Source organism: Lemur catta, chromosome 5, assembly GCF_020740605.2.
Source record: "Lemur catta isolate mLemCat1 chromosome 5, mLemCat1.pri, whole genome shotgun sequence".
In the NCBI taxonomy this organism is placed as follows: Eukaryota; Metazoa; Chordata; class Mammalia; order Primates; family Lemuridae; genus Lemur; species Lemur catta.
In genome coordinates, this window is record NC_059132.1 from 31004087 (window position 1) to 31019221 (window position 15135).

The 15135-nt window shown below is 41.8% G+C and overlaps 1 protein-coding gene across 1 annotated transcript in view; it reads right to left on the reverse strand.

Annotated features, from left to right (window-relative positions):
* The window catches only part of ARHGEF37 (Rho guanine nucleotide exchange factor 37), a 45522-nt gene extending 36347 nt beyond the window's left edge, over positions 1 to 9175 (reverse strand). The window contains exon 1 of the mRNA XM_045551401.1: positions 9119 to 9175. The gene's annotated coding sequence lies outside the window, so the exon portion shown is untranslated. The remainder of the gene's footprint in view (positions 1 to 9118) is intronic.
* Between the last annotated feature and the right edge of the window lie 5960 nt (positions 9176 to 15135).

The window sequence follows — 15135 nt, forward strand, 5'->3', positions numbered from 1 at the left end:
TTAAAACAAGGCAATCTAATAGAAAAATAGATAAAGGCTATTGTTGTTGAAAACACGTAATTTGGTTCATTCAGCATCAGTTCCAACCTCCTTCTATTGGGTCTTGCTATTAGACTGAAATTGGAGAGCCAGAAACCAGCTTCCCAAACTCTCTGGGATGTATTTTCAGCCCCACCAATCAGATGTTCTCGTGTAAACCTGGAATTTAGAACTAAACTAAGGAGGAAGAAAGGTGGTGCTTGAGGCATCCGTTTAACAGGGCAGATACTAAATTGGTCTAAAATCAACAGTTCTGGCAAGAGATTATTGCTAAAGTTGTGGAATCCTGAAGGAAGCATCTGGGACAGCACCTTCCCAATTCTGCAGTTCGCTGATTGTTGCAGAGGGTAGCAGCTCAAGAGGGCCCTTCCTTCCGTACTGCCCCGGGACTCCCTCCTAGAAGCCATGCTGTGGCCTGCAGCTCCAGGCCCTCCAATGATTTAGTAAGTACCTAAAACACTCTTTTAAATCTCCTTCTGCTTAAAATACAATGATTTGTGTTTTCTCCAACTAAACCCCAGCTAATGCAGATATAAACAGGTAATTCACAAAAGATGACATTTTAATGGCTACTACACAAATGAAAAGATGATCAACTTACTAAAAAAGGCAAATGTGAATCACTAAAGCCACATGAGATGCCACTTTATGCCCATCGATTTGCAAAATATAAAAAAGGTATCAGTGAGAATGTAGATGCATGTAGAATGGTGAGAAGTCCTATATACTGATATGATGATGTAAATTGTTGCAACCACTGTAAAGGGCAACTTGGCAATACCTAGAAAAGTTGAAAATGCACACACTGTCAAGCCAAGCCATTCTGCTCCTAGAATATCCTGCCTTTAATAAATTTGTCCACATAAGCACAAGGAATGTTGACAAGAATGTTCTCAGCAGCACTGTTAGTAGTAACAGGAAATTAGCAATAGTCTAGATGTCCATTAATAGGAGAGTAGATAAATAACTTGTAGTATAATCACACAATTATACTATTAATACCAATGGAATTCTGAACAGTGAAAATGAATGAACTATATATTCACGTATCAATGTGGATATCTCAACAAATATTGTAAAGGCAAGAAAAAAGCAAGTCTCAGAAGGGTATATGATACTATTTTTTAAAGTTTAAAATATATAAAACAGGCAGGGCACGGTGGCTCACACCTGTAATCCTAGCACTCTGGGAGGCGGAGGGAGGTGGGGGGATTGTTTGAACTCAGGAGTCCCAAACCAGCTTTAGCAAGTGTGAGACCCTGTCTCTACAAAAAATAGAAAAAACTAGCTGGGCATGGTGGCATGTGCCTGTAGTCCCAGCTACTTTGGAGGCTGAGGCAGGAAGATCACTTGAGCCCACAAGTTTGAGGTTGCTGTGAGCTAGGCTGACGCCACGGCACTCTAGCCCAGACAACAGAGCAAGGCTCTGCCTCAAAATAAAATAAAATAAAGTAAGATATATAAAACAATGCTGACTATTGTTTAGGGATACATACATATGTAGCATAGGTATTAAAATTTTCATGGAAATGAAAAGCAATAAATTCAGGTTAGCAGTAACCTACAGAAAGGGAAGCAGAGGAATGGAATGGAAGTGAATATCAAGGAAGGCCTAATGGTATTTGAAACCTTTTTAAATTAAACTTTTTATTTTGAGATCATCATAGATTTACATGCAGTAATAATACAGAGAAGTTCCATGTACCCTTTACCTAGTTTCCCACAGGTAACACTTGCAAAACTATAGTACAATATCACAACCGGTACACTGACATTGATGCAGTGAAAACATAGAACATTCCATCACCACATGCCTCATGTTACCTTTTCATCCTCTTTGCTCCAGCCCTCATCCCATCCTTAACCACTGGCAACCGTGAATCTGTTTTCCACTTCTATAATCCTGTCTTTTCAAGAACAGGTGAATGGAATCATACAGCATATAACCTTTTAGGACTGGCTTTATTCAATCATCATAATTCCCTGAGACTCCTGTAAGTTGTGTACATCAATAACTGTAGTTCTTTCCCTTTTATTGCTGAGTATCTAAGATGTTTTATTTGTTTAAAAAAATCTGAAGCAAATATGGCAAAAATGTTAAAATTAAACAAAGCTAGGAGGTAAGTACATGGGTATTTGTTGTATTGTTCTTTGTTATTTTCTGGATGGTTAAAATACTTCACAATATTTAAAGTGGCACACATCCCATGCAACCTTGTATTCAGGTTATTTGTGACTGTGCTCATTTTCCCAGCTAGACACTAAGCTCTTGGAGGCAAGATGTGTACCTACTCACCTTGTATCCTCCTCTGTGCCTCACAATGCCACCTGGCAAGTTCCATGTCTTAATTGACATGGTGGTTACACAAATCTACACGTGTAATAAAATGAAATAGAACAATCATACACATATATTATACCAATGCCTATTTCCTTGTTTTGATATTGTGTGATATTTAAATAAGATGTAACCACTGGAGGAACCTGGGTGAAGGGTTCACAGGCCCTCTCTGTACTATCCTTGCAACTTCATGTTGATCTATAATTATTTCAAAATAAAAATTTAAAAACAAACAAAATATTATGCAGATGCTCCTCAATTTACAATGAAGTTACATGCTGATAAACCCATTGTAAGTTGAAACTTTCATAACGAAAAAATGCATTTAATACACCCAACCTACTGAACATCATGGCTTAGCCTAGCTTACCTTAAAGATGCTCAGGACATTTACATTAGCACACAGTTGGGTGAAATCATCTAACACAAAGCCTATTTTATAATAATAAAGTGTTGACTCTCTCATGTAATTTGACTATTGTACTGAAAGTGAAAAACAGAATGGTCGTATGAATGCGTATTGCTTTCCCACCATCTTAAAGTTGAAAAATGATAAGTCAGGGACTGTCTGTATAGCTTAAGTTATCCACTATCTTTGCAACACTCTCAGGACAAAGACGACTTAGAAGCCTGGGAGAACCGGTTCCAAGGTGCTCTTGTTCCATTTCCTTGCCTGGTCCGATAAGGAGGCTTGTCCCAGAGAACATACTTGGAAGAATGTGGCTTTCCTTAATGCCAGTCAGGTGCCTGCACGGCACTGGAAAAAGAATCTGAACAGTCCAGTCCATGTTCAGTCCTGAGATCTCCTTGATGCCTTGTGATGGGCAAATAAGAACCAAAATCAGTCTGGCGCATAGTTAGTACTAAAAAAATATTGAATGTTCTCTAGTTAATGCTTCTGCAGTAAGCTCTTGCTTCTGACTCTAGGCTAGGTTAAAACTGAGTTAATTCTCTTCTCCTTCTGTCTCTTCTGTTCTGTCCACACTGGCACAAAGGGATTCACACATTCGTTCAAAAGTATTTGGAGCAACATGCCAAGCATTTTGCTGGATTCTGAGAATACAAAGATCAAGAAAAAATGGCTCTACCATCAGGATAGATACTTAAAATACCTGGCTATTTGCTCGAAGTTTCACTCCACTAAAAGCAGAACTACCTAAACTAAAACATTATGTATAATTATCATGTGTCAACTAAAAACAAAACAAAACCAAAAAACCTCGTATGGACATCCTGATCATTTCATCCCTTTCAAGACAGAGGAGGTAACAAAAGGAATCTCCAAATCTAATTCTGAGCAATCAGAAGAGATGAACGAAGAAAGAGAACTAAGCAGATCCTTGGGGAAAGTGGAACCACCATCTGAAAGTTCTTTCGGAAGTCACAATGTCGGGGCAGGAAAAGCTGAGCATCCATCAGCTGCCTACCTTAGGCTTTGTGCGGGGGCCAATTTAACATCTAAGGGAAAAAAAGGAAGTAAGACCTCTGCTCTCAGACTCTAGGATGGTTCATGAAAGGCTGTAAAAGGTGAAGTTCAAGCATCATGAGAGCAAAAGACCCCGCCGAAGAATAAAAGAGGGAACGATATGGCCACACAAGGACGTGGCTAATGAGCTGGTTTATAAAGATGCATGCAGTAGTCAGAAGGGAGAGTCCTGTACAAAGGGTTTCCAGAACTCTAAACCCAGAAGGATCTGGAACTGACAAAATTATAAGGATAGGCTCCAAAGCCGTGTCCCTACCATAACTTCCAAGTATATTTTAAGATTCACGTTTAGAAAAAGTAAGAGAGAGGCGCACTATTGGAAGGCTTTGATTTCATCTCCTTATCTCTAAAGATTGATTGTGAGAGGCACCATGAAGATTAGGAGCCCAGGCCCTGCAGCCAGAAAAAAACTGATTTCCAATTCTGATTCTGCAATCCATTGGCTGGCTTTCCTAGGATATTTATATAAGGTTTGTTATGAGATTTCATAAGATAATCTATGTGAAATGTTTAACAGAGTGCCTGGTATATGGTAAGCTCTCAGTAATAGTAGCTGTTATTTTTTGTTACTATTATTGTTAAATTGGAAAGGGTGGCATTACCACTGATCAGATATATAAAGAAGTTGTCTCAGGACACCTGGCTGATCTAGATGTATCTCATTCAGGCAGATGGCAAGGACAGCTAATCACGGTAACAATAATAAGTAATAAGAACTATGCATCACAGCCTGCCTGAGAATGCGGCTAACACCACAGAAATAGAACTGAGAGATAGGGAGAGAGATTGAGCCCTGATGACATTACTCAATCCAGGCATGATGGAGACTAGTTCCCTTTGGTTTTTTAATTTTAATTTTAATTTTTTTTACTTGAGCTAATATATTTTCATTCCCCACCCCATTTTGGCCTAAGCCACTCTGAGTTGGGTAAAAACCCACTCGATTAAAACAAATGGTTTGTTAGCCCTTGGAAAGGGAAACAGAGATCCCTTGGAGTCAGTACAGGTTAATTTAAAAAAACCAAACAGGTCCTTCCAGACTATCCTCATTCCCTTACTGAAGGTCAGTTAGATCAGTAGATCAAAGGAATGCTGCAGTCTAACATATCTGGACCAGCAGTTGTAGTCAGTCTCTCATGACATCCTTACAAATCAGGAATAAGATGCAGTGGTGGAGGCTGGGGACAGGGCAGGGGATAGGACAGTAATAGGGACCAAAAACTGATAAAACTACTCAATGCAAAGAGTGTCAATCAACATACAAAGGAATGCTCAACATCATTAGTCATCAGAGAAATGCAAATTAGAACCACAATGAGATACCACCTTACTCCTGTCAGAATGGCCATTATTAAAAAGTTAAAAAACAATAGATTCTGGTGTGGATGCAGAGAGAAATGAATGCTTATACACTGTTGGTGGGACTGTAAATTAGTACAACCTCTATGGAAAACAGTATTGTGATTCCTCAAAGAAATAAATGTAGACTTACCATTCAACCCAGCAACCCCACTGCTGGGTATCTACCCAAAGGAAAAGAAGTCATTTTATCAAAAAGACACTTGCACTTGATTGTTTATTGCAGCACAATTCACAATTGCAAAGATGTGGAATCAACCTAGGTGCCCATCAATTCATGAGTGGATTAAGAAAATGTGATATATATATATATACATATATATATATACACACACACACCATGGAGTACTACTCAGCCATAAAAAGGGATGAAATAATGTCTTTTGTAGCAACGTGGATGGACTGGAGATCATTATTCTAAGTGAAGTATCTCAGGAATGGAAAAACAAACACCATATGTACTCTCTAATAATGGGGAGCTAATTGATGGGCACACACAGGCACAAAAAGATGTAAAGGTCTTTGGAAATCAAGAAGGAGCAGAGGGGTAAAAACTTACCTATCAGGTACAATGAACATTGTTCTGGTGATGGGCAAACTAAAAGCCCTGACTTAAGCATTATGGAAGGTATCCACGTAACAGAAACATTTGTACCACCATAAAAAAATAAATTAATAAAAAAAAGAGTGTCAATCAGTGTCAACCTCCAGGCTCTGCCCTTTTTATTAAGGATATCCATTCATTCTTCTGGTGCTTTCCATTTCTAGGACCACTTGGGTCTAAATCTCCAATCACCTTTCTCCTGGACTAGCACAACAGCCTCCTGCCTGGATGCACAGCAGCAGAGTGGAGTGGTCTTTTAAAAACTCGAAATTGGTCACCTTATTTCTCTACTCGAAACCCAGACAAGTCTTCCCTGACTTCCATCATGCTTCTAAAGAACCACTCCTGTCCCCGCCCCCCGATAATTATTTTGTTTATTCTATTTGTTTTATTACTCAGTGATTCATTCAATATCTCATTATAGTTTTAATGTGCATTTTCCTAATGATTAATGATCTTGTATATTTTTTCAAGTGCTTATTCCCTACCCATGTATTTTCTCTGGACAACATTTTTAAAGATTTCTTTAAATTATGAAAGAGGCTCTTACTCATTCTAAAACTAGACAAACAATACAGAAACATAAAGAGCTAACAGTCCCCACCACTAACCCCCGCCCCTCAACACACAGGTAACCAGAGGTGCCTAAGCATAGCCAGGAGTGCTTATTAAGCGTGCAAATTCTTGTTCCTGCTCTTGAAGATTCTGATTTAGTAAGTCAGGAGTGGGGCATTTTAACAAAACCTCTAAGTGATTCAGACGCAAACTGTCTGCAGATCATTTCTCGAGAAATCCTGCTCTTACTCTTCTCTAACTGAGGAACGAAGGCAGTGGGTATAGAGGGGAAAAAACACGGAAGGGGTGCATGGCTGCCTTCAAATAAGGAAGAGTTTTGCCTGAAATAGTGAGCGTGTTTCCCTTGTATTGTCCCGTGGAGTTCCTAAAGTTTGGAACCTAAAAGTCAAATTAGAAAAAGAAAATCCTAATTTTTTAGAAACTACTGTGAAACAAAATAGAGACACAGAGCTAGGAAGGGAAGAAACTTGCCAACATCACCATGCTTGCAAAAAAAGGAAGGGCTGAGAAACCCTCTGGGTTGAGAAATGACTAATTGGAACTGAGGTGGAAAGACGGCAAATGACAACAGCCTCCCCCCTCCCCCCCACAAAACACACACATTCTCTCTCTCTCCTGGAGAAAAACTCCCCTTTATAAATACATAGAGAGGAATGTAACCCACCAGACAGGTGGTATGTGTCTTAACCGAAATTAAATAGCAGCTATTTGCCCCTAGCCATATTTCCCTGGCTCTATTTGGAAGGGCTAAAAAATTCTTCCAAAAGAGAAAGGACACAACACAGTGTTTTTTAAAAAGCAGTTCTTTTTATAGATAAAAGGGCCTGCCCAGGTTCTGTCCTCCCAAGTTTGAATCCATAGATTTAAAGTTCTTAAAACTGTCAATAAACAAGCAATAGACTTTGGGCAATCAAGCTGTACAAATGCCATTTTGCTTCTGTTACAGCACCCAAAAACACACTCCCCTCCTCATTAGTTAAATAAAAAGCCATTTGTTTGATCTAGAGCAGAATCAACCGAGGCACTGTTTACCACAGTAATCTGCTGACACATGGGGATGTAAGCCAGCTGCCCCAGCAGCTCCTGTCCCTGGCAGACACTCAGCCGAGCCTCCATTGCTGGGCAAGATTCGGTGTTGCCCAGGTCCCAGTTTATGTCCTTTTTCCTCTGGCTCCATTTGAAAGGGGCAAGTGAAGTCCAGCCCAAACAGCCTTTGTTACAGCATCTGGTAATTTCTACTTTCAGCATTCGACCTTGGTCAAATACTGAGTGTAGTATAGTGCTTTGCTGCCCCCTTATTTAGGATACTATCACCAAGGCATGTGCTGCGGTTTGTAAGTCATCCTAGGATTGACTTTATATTTGCATGTTTATAATTTTTAAGATTTTTGTTTTATTTTATTTCAGATATTACCCAATTTCTTCCAGCTCATCACCCTTTCCTAACTGACCCAGCTTTGATTCACTGGGTTTTATGCATCAGCACTTTCTTTTAATTGATGCCTAAAAGATGTACATAATTTCAGAGTACATGTGATAATTTAATATATTCATAAAATTTGTAAAGATCAAATCAGTGATCTTGGGTTATCCACCACCTTAAATATTTGTCTTTTCTTTATTCTAGGACCAAATTCTTCTCTTCTAGCTATTTCGAAATATGCAACAGATTATTATAAACTATAGTCACCCTATAGTTTATATAAACCATATTTTTAATATTTCTTTACATATGGCATGGTCAGCACTTTTACTGAGCATCTACTATGAGCCAGGCACCGGGCGTTACATTCATTCTTAAGTCTGACAACTGCCTGGAGGAAGAAGCAGACAATCTTAACCCCATTGTACAAATAAAACTGAGCCTTGAAGAGGTTAAACTGTGTGTCCTGGATCACACAGCTAGCAGGGTCCCAGCAGGTCTGGACTCACAGCAGGTACTCCTCCACCAGCTGCCTCCCTTCAAAGGAGCAAAGAAACTGCTCTGAAACGCGACTGAGTGCCAGCCTGTGCCTGCGGTCATTCCTTACAGCAGGAATCCCTGTGAAATCTCAGACTGTGCACAAGGGAATGTGTGAACCCCTCTATGGGGAGTGGACACAGATTTCTAAGGGGTCAGGGGCCTCCAGAAGGTTAAGAACCAGTGTCTGGGCATGCTGTCCACTCGTCCCTTCCCCTCTAAGTTCTGGCGCTCAGGAGGGGGATGTTCTGGCCTCTAGTCCCAGCTTTGCTGTCACTTTTCTGAGGGCCCTTGGCCAAGACACCGCACCTTATGGAGTGCCGACTTCTATTCTCTTTTACCGTGTCCTTGACTGTTTATTCATTATTATATTTTGCTTGGCAAGGATTCTTTACCATTGATTGTATTTTTCCATCGTTTTTGTGTATGGATTCTTACTAAAAGCTGCCTCAAATCCTGCACGGAAGCAGGCAGAGATAAACAGACACAAAGAATAATAATTTTTTCCTAACCCAGCTTACCTCCCTGGGTCTGTTTCCCACCTGTAAAACGATTCGGTTGGGTCACATGGAGCAGGTGGCCTGTATTCCCATAAGGCTCAAAACACAAAGCTACGGGACCGGACCAGAGCTCGCGCATCCTGCCCTTGGCTCCCCCACCTGCCTTTTCTGATCTGCCCGGCAGCTGTTCCCTGCGGCCCTCCCCAGCCCCATCCTGCCGTCCCGGCCCGACCGCGATCGCCGGCGGACTCACCGCGCGCCAGGTGCCTGCGGGCGCTCACGCACGCAGCTCGGCCGCCCGGGCCGCAGCGCGGCGGGGCGGGGGGCGGGGGGGGCCGCCGCGGGCTTCCCACACCGGCCGGCGGTGCCAACCCAGGGCGCGGGCGGGCGCGGCTCTGCCCACGCCGCTGCGTGCGTGCGCGCGCCGCGAGAGGGTGGCGGGGCTCCAGCCTTTGTTGATTGTCTTTCTGGAGCCAGGTTGTTTTCTGCTCGCCGCTCCCGGAGCCAGCCCGGCCGGGGAGCGGCGCCCTGGCTGGCGGCCAGCGGGGAGCACTGCGGGCGGGGTTTAGCGCCGCGCCCCGGGACCCTCCCACCTGCGGACTCTAGTTAAGCCGCCTTCTCCTGGCACCCCGAAAACAGGGGCCGGCACTCAGGACACCCGGTGGGCATGCTGACCCGGTATCACTGGGTGGCTGTGCTCCTGCTCCAGTCCCCTCACTTTAGCCTTGGGCCTTGATTCAATTCTGAGTTCTCGCCCAGGCTCCCAGGGGCTCTCCGCATAATCTGAGCCCATGAAGGTGTTGTCCATTCTCTCACACTTTGTGACGGATCACACTGTTCTGGGCACCGAGGATTCAGCAGTTAACACGACAAAGTCCCCGCCCTCTCGGGCTCCTGTCCTGGACATTGAACACTCAATTGAAAGTGATAATTGCTATGAAACGTATGGAAAGTTTCATATCAGGGCAACCAAACCTTGTTTGTGAGGTCAGGAATGAACCAGATGAACTTTAATCATCCTGCCAGTTCTAACGTTTATTCTTATTCTCATTATTAGGGATTGTCATTATTTATTATTACTACTGGTAGTAGTAGTATTGCTTACTAAGTGCCAGGTACTAACTAAACATTTTACTTATAGTGTGTCCTTTATCTCATCCACAACTTCTCTAAGAGGTGGGTATGATTATTATTTTCTTCATTTTAGAGGGAGAAACTAAGCCTACAGAGATGAAACTAGCTTGCCCATGGTCACACAACTGCTAAGTGGTGGGGCCAGTATTCAAATTCAGACTGTGTGAGGCCTCAGGGTGCTTAACCACTACTCTGCACCCATAAAATATATATAAAGACCAGAATAGCATCGCATCTTGAATGTGACAGATGAAGACAATTGAAGGAGAGATGGGTGGTTTAGCCCGCAGAAGAGAAAAGCAAGGGAGGTTGAGAGCTTTTTAAGAGTAGTCCTGTGGATTAGACTTAACCTGTCACCAGGATGTGGAAAGCTACAAGGAGACATATTACAATTCAATATGTAAATGTCCTGAGGTGAGCAGGTCTATGCAGACCTACCCCCAAGGGCCAAGGAAGCTGAAAGGCCAAAGAAAGAGGCTAACAAATCTAGTTTCTCAGAAAAAAACATTTAATAGGGACTGAGGAACAGAAGCCATATCTCTGGCAGCAGTGAGACCCGGCAAGATGGTGGATCCCCACACCATTACCCCTCATACCCAGAGCTTGTACACCATAGGGTAGGAATGTGTAGGACAACTGAAGTCAACCCCTCAGGGAAAGGCAGGAATGCTATGTGAATCTGCCTAAGGACAGGATTTACAGTAACAGTAAAGTCAAAATCTAGAGGCATTCCCAGAACAGGAGTTAATCAGAAGTCAACATGGCAGATTAGCATCCAAGACAGAGTTGCTTTAGTCTCCACAATAAGGAAGAACTCTTGTAACAATTAGAGTATTTCAAAAATGACATCAGTTGCCTGGAGAGAGTGAGTATCCTGTCACTAAAAGTAAGCATTCAAGCAGAGAGACTTAGTGGGGATGCTTCAAGAAGAGTCAGGTGAAAGTTAAAGACTGATTGTGGTGATCGCTGAGGTTCCTTCTAATTCTGGTATTTTATCTACTCTAACTCATTGATAGAGACATTGAGTCATAGAGTGGTTAAGTGGCTTGTCCAAAGTCACCTGGGAAGCAAAGAGCAGGCATCAAAACCAAGTCTGATTCCTAGACAGGCTTTCTAATTGTTTGGGGGTGAGGGTCCTGTGCATGCTCAACACCTCAGCTCATGCTCCTTAAAGTGTGTATGTGTCTGTGCTGGTCGCTTGGGTGTGTGAAATCATCTGCTTCACACTTTACTTTGCACTTCTACTGTGTGCCCTTCCTCCTTGCTTGTGTTGGGTATTCTGTGTTCTCAGATACAAGTGTCAATACCCCCCTGGACATTTGCTGTAGTTCATGTATTTATTTGGTAATTTAAGGAGACAGAAATAAGCTGGATAATATTGTCATTTGAAACGGATGTTTCTTTGATTCTATTTTAGAACTTTGGGTTTTTTTGAGTGAAATTTCTAATGCACTGGCACTAATTCCTCCATCTCCCATCCTGGTCACAAATATTTTGATGAGCAGTAATCTACTTGTCAACTTCAGAAGAGACATTCTCTTCTCAATGCTCTGGAGAGCTACTTGTTTGTTTTTGACTGGAAACCTCTAACAAAGGAATCCAATTGCAGTTTGGGATTGATTTCTAGAACATTTACAAAGAAATAGACATCACCTTGCCTGCAGTGACACTAACCCAAAGTAAAAAAGAGTTCCCTTTCACTTCTGCCTTCAGCAGAGTGATCAATTTTTAAATGTTATCTATTTTTTGAAAAGAAAATACATTCGCCTTGTTCAAAATTCAAAAGTATGCTGTCAGGGTTATGACTTACTGATCTTTGGATTCTGCCCAGTGCCTGGCGTAAAGCCTTGTATATAGTAGGTGCTGAATAAGTGTTTGTTGAAGGGGTGGATGAGTGAGTGTGAATTAAGAAATTGTGAAAGGCAGAGAAAGAGGTGGATTAGGGTGGGGCAGCAGTCATTTGAGAGTCAAGGAGCAACAGCTCATTTCCCTGGTATTTCTTCTGTTGCCTGAGGTGCACAGGCCTTAAAGGGAGCCCAGACAGAACTCCCTGACCAGTTGCAAATTTGACCATGACATTACTCAGAGATCTTTGCTAAAAGCAGCAGCATGAGACTCTTGGCGATTGAGAATTACCTAAAGACTATGTATTAGCCAGAGTCCTTGGTTGCAAGCAACAAAAACTGATTCTAGTTAACTGAAGCAGAAAATAATTTATTGAAATGGTACTGGAAGGCTGGGCGTGGTGGCTCATGCTTGTAATCCCAGTACTTTGGGAGGATCAGGCAGGAATATCGCTTGAGGCCAGGAGTTCAAGACCAGCCTAGGCAACATAGCAAGACCTCATCTTTACACGAAATGGAAAAATTAGCTGGGTGAGGTGGCACACCTATAGTCCCAACTACTTATGAGGCTGAGGCAGGAGGGTTGTTTGAGCCCAGGAGTTTGAGGCTGCTGTGAGCTATGATGATGCCACTGCACTCTAGCCTGGGCAACAGGGGAGACCCTGTTAAGAAAGGGAGGAAGGGAGTATGGGGGAGCTCAAATAATTGATAGAAAGGCTAGAAAACCAGGCTAGGAGTATACGCAGGCACCAAGGAAGGCCAGGTGGCCAGATCCACAGAGGAAACCACACCGCAGGAAGGATGTTTCTTCTGGACACTGGCAATACCACTGGCCCTGCCACTCAGGCTATGGCCCTGGAGACTGGATGCCATAGTTGACCCAGCTATCATCACCTCCACCAGATACAGAACGCCACCACCCCTGAAATTCACTAAAATTTACTGAATAAATTTTACACATTGCCTGATTCTCTTCACTTCCCTCTCCAGAATCATAATCCAAGAGTGCCTGGCTGATCGACCATGCCGGGGTCCCAAGCAGTCAGCAATCAGGGAAAGCTGGTACCAGGGCCTTTGGCCTCCTTCAGTGAGATCCAGGGCTCTGCTTCACACAATGCCTGTTTCCCAAATGCAAAAGGACAATTTGGAGGCTGAGAAACCAGGAAAATGACAAATGTCCACTATGCAATCACCTTCTAATAATTTGTAGGCCAAAAACTGAAGGAATTAAAGAATAGAATCTGTATAAAGTGCTTAATACAGCAAATGAGCTGAACTCTATTTTTTTTTTTTTTTTTTTTTGAGACAGAATCTCACTCTGTTGCCTGGACTAGAGTGCCGTGGCATCAGCCTAGCTCACAGCAACCTCAAACTCCTGGGCTCAAGCGATCCTTCTGCCTCAGCCTCCCAAGCAGCTGGGACTACAGGCATGTGCCACCGTGCCTGGCTAATTTTTTCCATATATATTTTTAGTTGTCCAGCCGATTTCTTTCTATTTTTAGTAGAGACGGGATCTTGCTCTTGCTCAGGCTGGTCTCAAACTCCTGAGCTCAAATGATCCTCCCACCTTGGCCTCCCAGAGTGCTAGGATTACAGGCGTGAGCCACCGCGTCCGGCCTTGGCACTTCATCTTTATCTAACCACTGGACCAAACACTTTCGATTGTCAAAAATAATCCATTTTCATCACACGTAACAATATGACATAGAAATGGTTCACCTTTATGTCGTGACAGCAAAGAAAGGCAAGCTTTGAGATGATTTCTCTTCTGACACTTGTGTAATTCATGCGGAACTCATCTATTCAGCTTCTTTGCCTTGCCGATTTGTTTCAAAGGGTCCAATATTGTTGGAATAGTAACGTCAAACCTTGCTGCTAATTCACGTATAAGTTGAGATGGATTCACTTCCACTACAGCTTTCAGCTCATCATTATCCACCTTGTCTCAGGTCGCCCATGTGGCTCATTTTCAGGATTAAAATCACCAGAATGGAACTTCTCAAACCATCGACGTACTGTGCGTTTATTAGTCACATCCTTCCCTAATGCTTCGTTGATATTTCAAGCTGTCTGTGCTGCATTGATTCCACGATGGAACTCACATCTGGATGAATATAGAAAAAATGGAGAATGGAAAGTTCTTCCTTACAGTAAAATGACAACTAATAAATATAGAAGGAATGGTGTATTTAGAAAAACCTCAGTGGATGACACAGTGAAAGTTTAGGGTATAACAGGGTATTTATATATAACCTCAAAACATATTGCCACACATTACTTATTAATTACAAAGGGAAATGGTAACTTTACAGAGGAGCAACTTTGTAGACACCACGTTCACCAAAAGATAAAAGCTAGTATCATCGATATCGAGAGACACTGTGATTGCTGTATGTTACTTCAGAGGTATTCCTGCCAAAAAGCATAACCTGAATCTAATCCTGTAGAAACAAAACAAATGCAAATTAAAGGATATTTTATAGAATAACTGGAGTGTAGTCTACAAAAATGTCAAGGTGAAGAAACATAAAGTCTGAAGATTCCAAATTGAAGAAAACTAAGAAGACAAGAAATAATGTAATGTTTGATCCTGAATGGGATCCTGGACTAGAAAAATATATGTCATTACAGGGACATTTGAAATTTGAGTATGAACTATGGATTAGATAATATTATTCAATGTTGAATTTCTTGATTTTGATAAATTACTATAGTTATAAAGAGAATGTCCTTGTTATTAGGAAATATACACTGAAGTATTTAATGTTCAATGACATGATTATATATATAATTAGAAGATATACACACACATATACATATAAAATTAGAAGTGGAAAGTGAATGAGATGCAGTTCTCAGTGAGACAGTGGTCCCACTGGATTGATAGAAAAACCTATAAGAATTGACTAGTAAACAAACTGGAACTTGTCACACACTGGAAGGACACTGAACTTTAAAGTTTATGTCCTGGCTCCTCTACTTAACTGTCTTCGTGACTTTGGACAAGTTAACTAGCCTATCTAAGATTCAGTTTCTTCATTAGTGTGAAGTGGGCATAAAAATCTTTGTGTTTCACAGACTGATGGACAAAAAATGAAATAATATATGAGAAAAAATTGTAAACTTTAGAATGCTGCAAAATAGAGTAAAAATAATACCTGCCGCATAGGGCTTTGTGTTTGTGAAGGTTCAATGAGTTTATACTAATTCTGAAACCATAGATAAAATAGTGTTTGTTACACTGTGAAAGCTAAGACCAGATCTTGAAATCAGATGTTCTCATCAAGCTGTG